The 8,478-nt window shown below is 42.0% G+C and overlaps 1 long non-coding RNA gene across 1 annotated transcript in view; it reads left to right on the top strand.

Moving 5' to 3' along the window:
- The first annotated feature begins 2,479 nt into the window (after window positions 1-2,479).
- Window positions 2,480-8,478, top strand: part of LOC124018401 — a 51,446-nt gene continuing 45,447 nt past the window's right edge. The window contains exon 1 of the long non-coding RNA XR_006835616.1: window positions 2,480-2,941. This is a non-coding gene — a long non-coding RNA (uncharacterized LOC124018401). The remainder of the gene's footprint in view (window positions 2,942-8,478) is intronic.

The following is an 8,478-nucleotide window of genomic DNA, read 5'->3' as shown; positions in this document are numbered from 1 at the left end:
ACTCTGCCAGGTTGGCTGGTCATCCCGGTGTTCGAGGCACTCTTGCGTCTATTCGCCAGCGCTTTTGGTGGCCGACTCAGGAGCGTGACACGCGCCGTTTCGTGGCTGCGTGTTCAGACTGCGCGCAGAAGAAGTCTGGTAATTTTTTTCTGCTTCTGCTCCTGGTCTTGCTGGGTCTCAGTCTGTTCCCTGCCATCGCATCTCTCCTGTTCTTGTCCCTGCCCTTGCTGTGTCTCAGTCTGTCCCTAGTTCTCATTTTTTTTTTAGAGTAGTACCCTAGTTTCCCTTTTTATCGTTTTTCGTTACGGTCCTGAGGAGAGGAGTTGGGTTCTTTCTCGGGACGTGCTGGACCGTTTGATCTATGATTTCCTCCGTTGCTGCCAGTGTTCCTCCTCGAGAGCGCCAGGAGGCGCTCGGTGAGTGGGGGTACTGTCATGTTTGTCATTTATTATCATGTCTTGTCCCTGTGCTCCCCATGCTATTCGTTTCCCTCTGCTGGTCTTATTTGGTTCTTTCCCTCCTATCCCTCTCTCTCCCCCTCCCTCTCTCACTCTCTCGCTCTCTCTTCTCTCTATCGTTCCGTTCCTGCTCCCAGCTGTTCCTATTCCCCTAATCATCATTTAGTCTTCCCACACCTGTTCCCGATCCTTTCCCCTGATTAGACTCCCTATTTATTCCTTTGTGATCCGTTCCTGTGCCGTCGGTTCCTTGTATTGTATTCACCATGCTGTGATTGCGTTTCGCCCTGTCCTGTCGTGTTTTTGCCGTGATTGTGTATCACCCTGTCCTGTCGTGTTTTGTGCCTTCATCAGACGCTGCGTGTGAGCAGGTGTCTCAGTCGACTACGGCCTGCGCCTACCCGAAGCGACCTGCAGTCTGTGGCCGCTTCTCCAGTTGTTTTCCCCTCTACAATCTAGAGGATTTCGGTTATTCCGTTTTGAACATTAATAAACTCTGTTTCTGTTAAGTCGCGTTTGGGTCCTCTTTCACCTGCATGACAGAAATGGTAGTAGAAGGGGAATGTTGAACTTTTGTTGCATACATATCCAGATGATGCCGCATACTATTTTGCGCAATAATGCTGTCGTGTGATCGAAGCGTTATGATATACAACGTGAATGCAAGAGACAGGCTGGAATGTTTGAATGAAATACGGGACATGTATATAAAACATATTTAAAAAATAGTGGTGTTTGAATTTGTTGATAAAATGTAGGACATGATTGTTTGGTTGCGGGACGTGGGACAAACGGACAAAATGCAGGACTGTCCCGCACAAGCTGGGACATGTGGTCCCCCTACCTCTGTTCTACGCTGACCCTGGCAACCTCAACCTGTCTCTCTCGCACAGACACTTCTATTTCCCAGCAACATGGGCACCCCCACAATTCACACATTTTTTTCCCACCAATACTACACATTCCTTTGTCCCATGCCCTCCTGCATACTTCTCACAGCTCCGCTGCAACAAAGCCTGGTCTTATTGACTAGACATAATGTAGGATATGTAAATCCGGGATATTGAAATGAGTATGATATGTTACATTTGGTATGGTTACATAACACAGGTTACTTAAGGCAAAAACAAAAGGATGGTGGTTGAGTGGGCATATTTATTATATATTATTTTATGTACCTTTATTTAACTAGGCAAGTCAGTTAACCCTTTAACCCTAACCCCTAGCGTAGCTAAAGTTAGCCAGTTAGCTAACATTAGCCACAACAAATTGGAATTTGTCACATATCATACGTTTGTAAATTTGGAGCATATCGTGCCTTTTACAAATTCCTAACATACTGTATATTTTGCAAATTCGTAACAGTCACAAATTAATGCATACCATACATATCATGGCAAATGGAGTAGCTCGGATTTAAGTACAGAATAATATGAAATGCTCTGAGACCAGGTTTTGCAACATGACCATAAACACTGCATCTGAAACACCTTAGTGGGTTCCTGCAAAAACAACTGCTATGTGGATGAGGCTAAAGCGGATCTGAATCAGCGCTAATCTCTTGCCCCTTTAAAGGGGCAATCTGCTGATACTACAATTACATTTTTGCACTAAACATGAATTGTACATACCCATTGATTCTTGAAGAATAACTTAAAAATGCCTGATGGGCTTCGTTCAAATGTCCTACCCCATCACATCAGACCCACAAATATAAGCTTTTGTAAACAATGTAGGCTAATGGTAAACAAACACTGTATAGCCTCAAATCATGGTGAAATGCCAATGTTGATCTGTTGGATGGTCAGTCCTTGCATCCATACTGTAGCTCTGTCAAGTAATTTGAGAGCGGTTACGTTTCTCCAGCTCCATCCCTGAGCTGTTTACTAAACAGTGGCGGGGTATCGTTTGTGTTGTTGTTGAATTGCAGACTGCCCCGTTAAGAGAACGAAGTTGGTTGGCCAGGAGGGGTCCGCCAGTCACCAGGGCATTTCAGCAGTCGATGTAACCAAGCCCCTTTAAAACATTACGCATATCGGGGGCTGGTTTATCTAGGGCTGTCGTGAGGTAATCTATCCATTCTCGCCGGGCAGGCCGACATGTGGTAATCGTAGAAAGCGCACAGTGCAATATGAGAAAAAAGCAATAACAATAAGAGCGCGCACGAGTTGCTTTTAAACCGGGAAATGTACATGGAACATTGCAGACTTTACTAAAGCTAAAGATTGTTTGATCTCGTGAAACAACCTTAAACCAGCAGAAACCTAATACTAATCAAACGCAAGTTTGAACGAAAATGGAATTTGGGTTCTCCTGACCCCTGGGAACCGTTGTGATTTGCCTGGATTTAAAAGCACAAGTTGCTGACAAATTGGATAAACTTGCCCCCCAATTCGGCCAGCCGACGGTACTGAACTCACTTTCCTTGTATCCAGAACGAAACGGCGGGTCGTGGAATTAAACCTGATTTATAAGAATTGAAGGTGAGTGAAGGTGGTCGAAGCTTACTGTTACTGCGAAAACCTACTTTTGATGCTTGCAAAACCATGTTTCTCAGAAATGTCGTCAATAGTTCCTGCAAAATGGGGTTATCCCCTAAATACGCGGAGTCTAGTGCAAGTTGTTTGCTGATTGTGGCCAATATTATTATTGAATTAAAACGTGTTTTATTGGCACGAGAAATATGTTCACATTGTCAAAACAAGTGAAATAAACCAGCAAAAGTTAGAATAAACACATTTAACATCAACCAAAAAAACATTTAGAAATTAACAGTAATCATTGCACTCAAACGTTTTAAAAATATATACATTTCAAGGGTTTTCGCAATGTGAAAATAGTTGGTCGTACGAATAGTGGGGTACTTCTATCTTAACGTTGGAAGCCGATACCAATAGTTTCTGTATGGAATCCAGTTTTGCCATGTAAAATGAGTCCTAGTTTTGAATGTGTAAATTAACTGATGTACTACGGAGGCAACTATCACTATTACCCACCCATGTATTTTGATTAGGCTATCTGGGGTGATAAAAACTTGACCACACTGTAGTTTGGCTTTCCAAAACCACATCGGGAGTCTGTGCAAGGGATAAATTGCGATGTAGATAATGATGAGGACTAACACAGACTGGTTGTCCTGGGGTCCTTCCATTGAGGTTTTTTGGGGACATTTAAAAATCTATTTCCTGCAACTTTGCACAGTTCGACAACTTATTATGCTTCTCTTTTGAGGGGTAATTTGGAAACAGTGGAAGGATAAGTAGAATTTTATTGGGATAACATTTTTACGAATAAAGGAAAACTGATAACTTCCTGCATTTCACCACATTTTGCCATGGGGCAGGGTGACCAATGTGCAGTTTTATAATGCTATTCTACACATTTATTCATGAATCTCAGAGAAAATGTTGTAGTTTTAAAACTAATTACCTGCAATGCTACACTTTGTCATGGGGCAAAGAGAAAAATGTTTTTATAGCTCATCTCATGCTATTCTTCACATTTTGCTATGAGGATGAGAACATTTCCGTTTAAAGCTAATTTCCTGCCACTCTTCACATTTTGCCATTAAGCTGAGAGAACATGTTTTAAAGTAACTGTCCAGTGAAAATCTCACTTTTAAAAGTTAATATTCTGTTAACTCATACCCAAATAATTTGGACTCATTCTATACTTATATTTGTGGCCAAAGCATACTTTGGAGGGGGAAAAAAACCACTTCAAAAACCACATCTAAAACTTGCATCTCAAACAGAACTTTAAAAAGAAATGCTTGTGATTTTCTCACAGGGGTTGATGTCATCCTCCTAAGGAGGAGGAGCTGGCCAATCAGCAGTGTACTCTTATTAATGTGACCGGTATATGCCCACACCAGTCTGTTGTTGGGGAACGCTCACGCTATTCCAACACAGAGAAGTAGCTTTTTAGCATACTTAATCACTATTTCTTTGGGAAGGAAAACGATTTCACTCCTGTTGTAAGTAATAATGGGTCATATTTCATAGAAATTTGGAAACATTGGACAATTACATTAAAGTTCGACCCTGGGCAAAAATGCATTTTAAACTGTATAACTGATTAATGCAACATCATACCAGGTAATTGAATGATTACATTTTTAAAATTATTAATAAGATATTTGGCTAAAGAAGTGACATTTGTTACCGATCTCTACAGCTTCCACCCAAAACAAATCCTGTGAAATGACTTCAACACATCCTGGAGGAGTTATGTTTAGCTTAACGAACTAGCTACGTCAGCAGCATTAATGACACATTGATGAACCATCAAAAGCACAGCAAATTTCTGTTTAAAAATTGAGAAAGAGGAGTTAAACCGTTTTTCATGCCCAAAGTCGACTGTTTAAGTGAATTTATTGCAACTCGACACATTTTGCTGCTGGTTAGCACATTTTTGGAGATGCAGTAGTATAGTAAATGGAAGGTTTTTTTCCAACGTCACTGCTGTTTAGCAGTAGTTCATTGAACCACAGCAGGTGGTGGATCTGCTTGTTCTGTTTTTAAAACCCATTTGATTTATTTTTAAAATTCCATGGTATCCAATTGGTAGTTACAGTCTTGTCCCATCGCTGCAACTCGCATATGGACTCGGGAGAGGCGAAGGTCAAGAGCCATACGTCCTCTGAAACACAACCCAGCCAAGCCTCACTGCTTCTTGACACAATCCCCACTTATCCCGGAAGCCAGCCGCACCAATGTGTCGGAGGAAACACCGGCGACCGTGTCGGCATGCATGTGCCTGGCCCGCCGCAGGAGTCACTATAGGGCGATGGGGAAAGGGCATCCCGGCCTGCCAAACCCTCCCCTAACCCGGATGACGCTGAGACAATTTTGCGCCGCCCCATGGGTCTCCCGGTCGACAGCCGGTTGCAGCAGAACCAGGACTCGAACCAGGATTTCTAGTGGCACAGCTGGCATTGCGATGCAGTGCCTTAGACCAATGCACCACTCGGGAGGCCCTGTTTTTACAGGCCGTTTTGTCTCTCTCCGGCAGGCGTCGTTGCTTTACGTTGCATTCTTTACATTACTTTTCCAGTGGTATTTTGTGTATTGCAAATACTTTAATATCAATACCTGGTTTCTATGTTCTATGTTGAAGATGCACATTAAGAAATCCTCTTTCCAGCGATCGCAAGAATAGACTACATGCCTCTTCAGTTCTTTGACGAATTGATCCCTAACAAATTATAATATATAATAATATATGCCATTTAGCAGACACTTTTATCCAAAGCGACTTACAGTCATGTGTGCATACATTCTACGTATGGGTGGTCCCGGGGATCGAACCCACTACCCTGGCATTACAAGCGCCATGCTCTACCAACTGAGCTACAGAAGGACCCCAAATTCACATGTTTGATCTGTTCCACTGTTTGCGCCCCAGTTCGTGTCTTGACTGATGCAGTTCTGTGGAAGCTGTCACAAGCTGAGCTACGGTCATACACCACCCCTTCTCTCCACACACACACACAATCCACTCAATAGCAGCGGCCCACCCATTTATAGCGTTATACATTTTTTTAAATACATTTTATGTTGTTGATAATTCATGGATTATGTTTAAAATGCTTCTAAAAGTTAGGTAAATGTGTACATTATCCTGTTTCAAAAAAAATATTGTTCAAAGCAAGCTGTTCAGTTATTTACTACTCTGCTCCTCAGTGACGGTCAGACAGCTCCGCCTCCGTGGGTCGCATCTACCAATGCGAACATTGCTTCGATTGCTTTGCAGGCTATTTGCTATGAGGGGGAAATACCCCAATGAAGTTGCAGGATTTCGTAGCATAAATTATAATAGCACAAAGTAAATGGACCATCCTGGGGCGCTCAAATGTGCGTTCAGGACAGAGGGATACACTAGCTAGAACCTTCTCATCGCGGATCTGGTAGGATAAAAAAAAATCATGGCCAATTGTTTCCCGCCATGTTGTTCACCAGGTTCTACTGTAGATGACAGGGCGACATGTTGTGTGGACTAAAACGGCATACAACTGGGTGTATCACAAAGCATGATCAAATTAATTGGCCAACTACAGTAATTTTGAGAAAGTTTGGTTGATTTTATTTTGTTGGCAAATTTAACCAGTTATCTACCTTTTTTGATGAGCAGCTAACTAGCTGATAGCTTGCTGGCTAGTTAGCTCCCATGCCAATTTCAAGTGTAAACTAATATTTGATTAACTCCGACATGAAGTTATTTCAGAATAAATGTTAACGGGCTAGCACATCATGCTTTGTGACAAACGCAACCTGACAAACGATTTTCTACCACTTCATTTTTATTTCTAAATGTGTCTGTGTGTATTGATATTCAGCTATCCAACAGTGTCATCCATGGCGGACAGAAGAGCCTTCAGTGAGAGTGACTGCCTCGGTGGCCACAGACTGCCTCTGAGTTGTACCATTCCTCGAATGATAGCCAACTGCTCTTCTTTTTAAGCTCATAGCCGCCCTTATAATTAAAGTGACAGATTAAGTTATCGCAACATCATAATCGCAGAAACCACATGGAATATCCCATCCTGATGCTGATTGCCCATTTGATTTGCTTCGTAGTTTGTCAGACCTGGCATCTAATAACTGGGTCATTCCTCGATATTTTAGTTATGGAACTTTTCCTGAATAGTTTTTGGCAGTGGCTGCCCCCCCCCAAAATCCTTTAGCCATGGCATATCGGGTTTCCAGAAAATCCGGAACCGCATTCACTTGTTTTTTTTCTTTACACTCATCCGCAGATTGTCATTTTTGTGTGTGTTTTTTTTGTCTTAGGCTGCACGGCATACACAGCTGTCATTTTTGGTTACTAACGGTAAGGCCTAAACTCCCTTGATAGGCTACAAAGACTAGATAAGTATTTGGCACAATCAGTTTCTCTATAAAGCACCACTTCTTTTGTTTTGGGTAGATGATTAAAAGGTTTTGAGATGTTTATGGCTGTATTTCGGCAGCATGGAGATCAGAAGACTAACAGAGCATTGTCTTATGGACGGCTACATTTGTCTGCAGTCATAAATAAATAAATAAATAGGAAGTTACCTTTTTAAACAGAGGAGAGAAAGCTGCCAATTATGTCCCTTGGCTGTGGAAGCTCAAATAAACATGGTTCAAGCTGGCCACTGTTGTAGGGGGTTGCTGAACAGCACTGCTGTTCTCGATTGTGACTAATTGGGACAGATTTTTACCGAGTGTGTAACAGTCACAAAGAAAGCAGTTACCAAGGCTCAAATATGTGGCAAGTTTTCAGACGTGGTAGCCGGCAGGCACAATTTTGCACTTCTACCTAGACAGAGTTGGACAAGACAGATCTGTCTTGACTTGTAAAATGACCCTTGACTCCATGTATAAATGGTACCATTGTGTTCACTGTGTGACCTTTTTGAGATCTGTCATTACCTGAGCCAGAAATGCAATTTTGGAAGCTTGCTAGATGAGTTGGGCAGTGACGTTACCAGTATAGCAATATTGGTCATTTTAAAAACCTGCTGAATGTCAAATATTGTGTGCTGTAGCTTTGAAAAGAAATCAATGTGACTGGATGACAACATGATGATTGTTTCCAACATTAGGTCTGTTTTCCTAAAGAAGTGAAATCCGCCTTGTGTTTTGTTTCCTTCCCACGATATGTATCGCAATACTGGTAACGTCCCGGCACTACAGACGAGGGCTGAGGAATAGGATTTTCTCGCATTTTAACCTTATTCCCTAGATTCACTGGGAATTGTAGTTGAAATTACAATATAAATTCCATGACTGTTGATTATGTCCATATTATTCCATTGCAATTTAGTCCCTCGCCAGTTTGGCTTGCTACTCAACGAAATTGTACGTTAATGCCCTTACAACTGCTATCTCCATAACCCCACTCCCATATTCTGAATAGATTCAATATGGGTGGTGATGTATAGGCTACTGAAGCTGGATTAATTTGAGATTAAACCACAGTGGTATAATATGCATGACTGACTACACTAATTGCCTCGAGTTGAGTTAAAAGGGAA

The sequence above is a fragment of the Oncorhynchus gorbuscha genome, unplaced genomic scaffold (assembly GCF_021184085.1).
Source record: "Oncorhynchus gorbuscha isolate QuinsamMale2020 ecotype Even-year unplaced genomic scaffold, OgorEven_v1.0 Un_scaffold_50:::fragment_2:::debris, whole genome shotgun sequence".
In the NCBI taxonomy this organism is placed as follows: Eukaryota; Metazoa; Chordata; class Actinopteri; order Salmoniformes; family Salmonidae; genus Oncorhynchus; species Oncorhynchus gorbuscha.
Note: the sequence above shows the minus strand (reverse complement) of the source record. Positions and strands in the feature narration are given on the sequence as shown.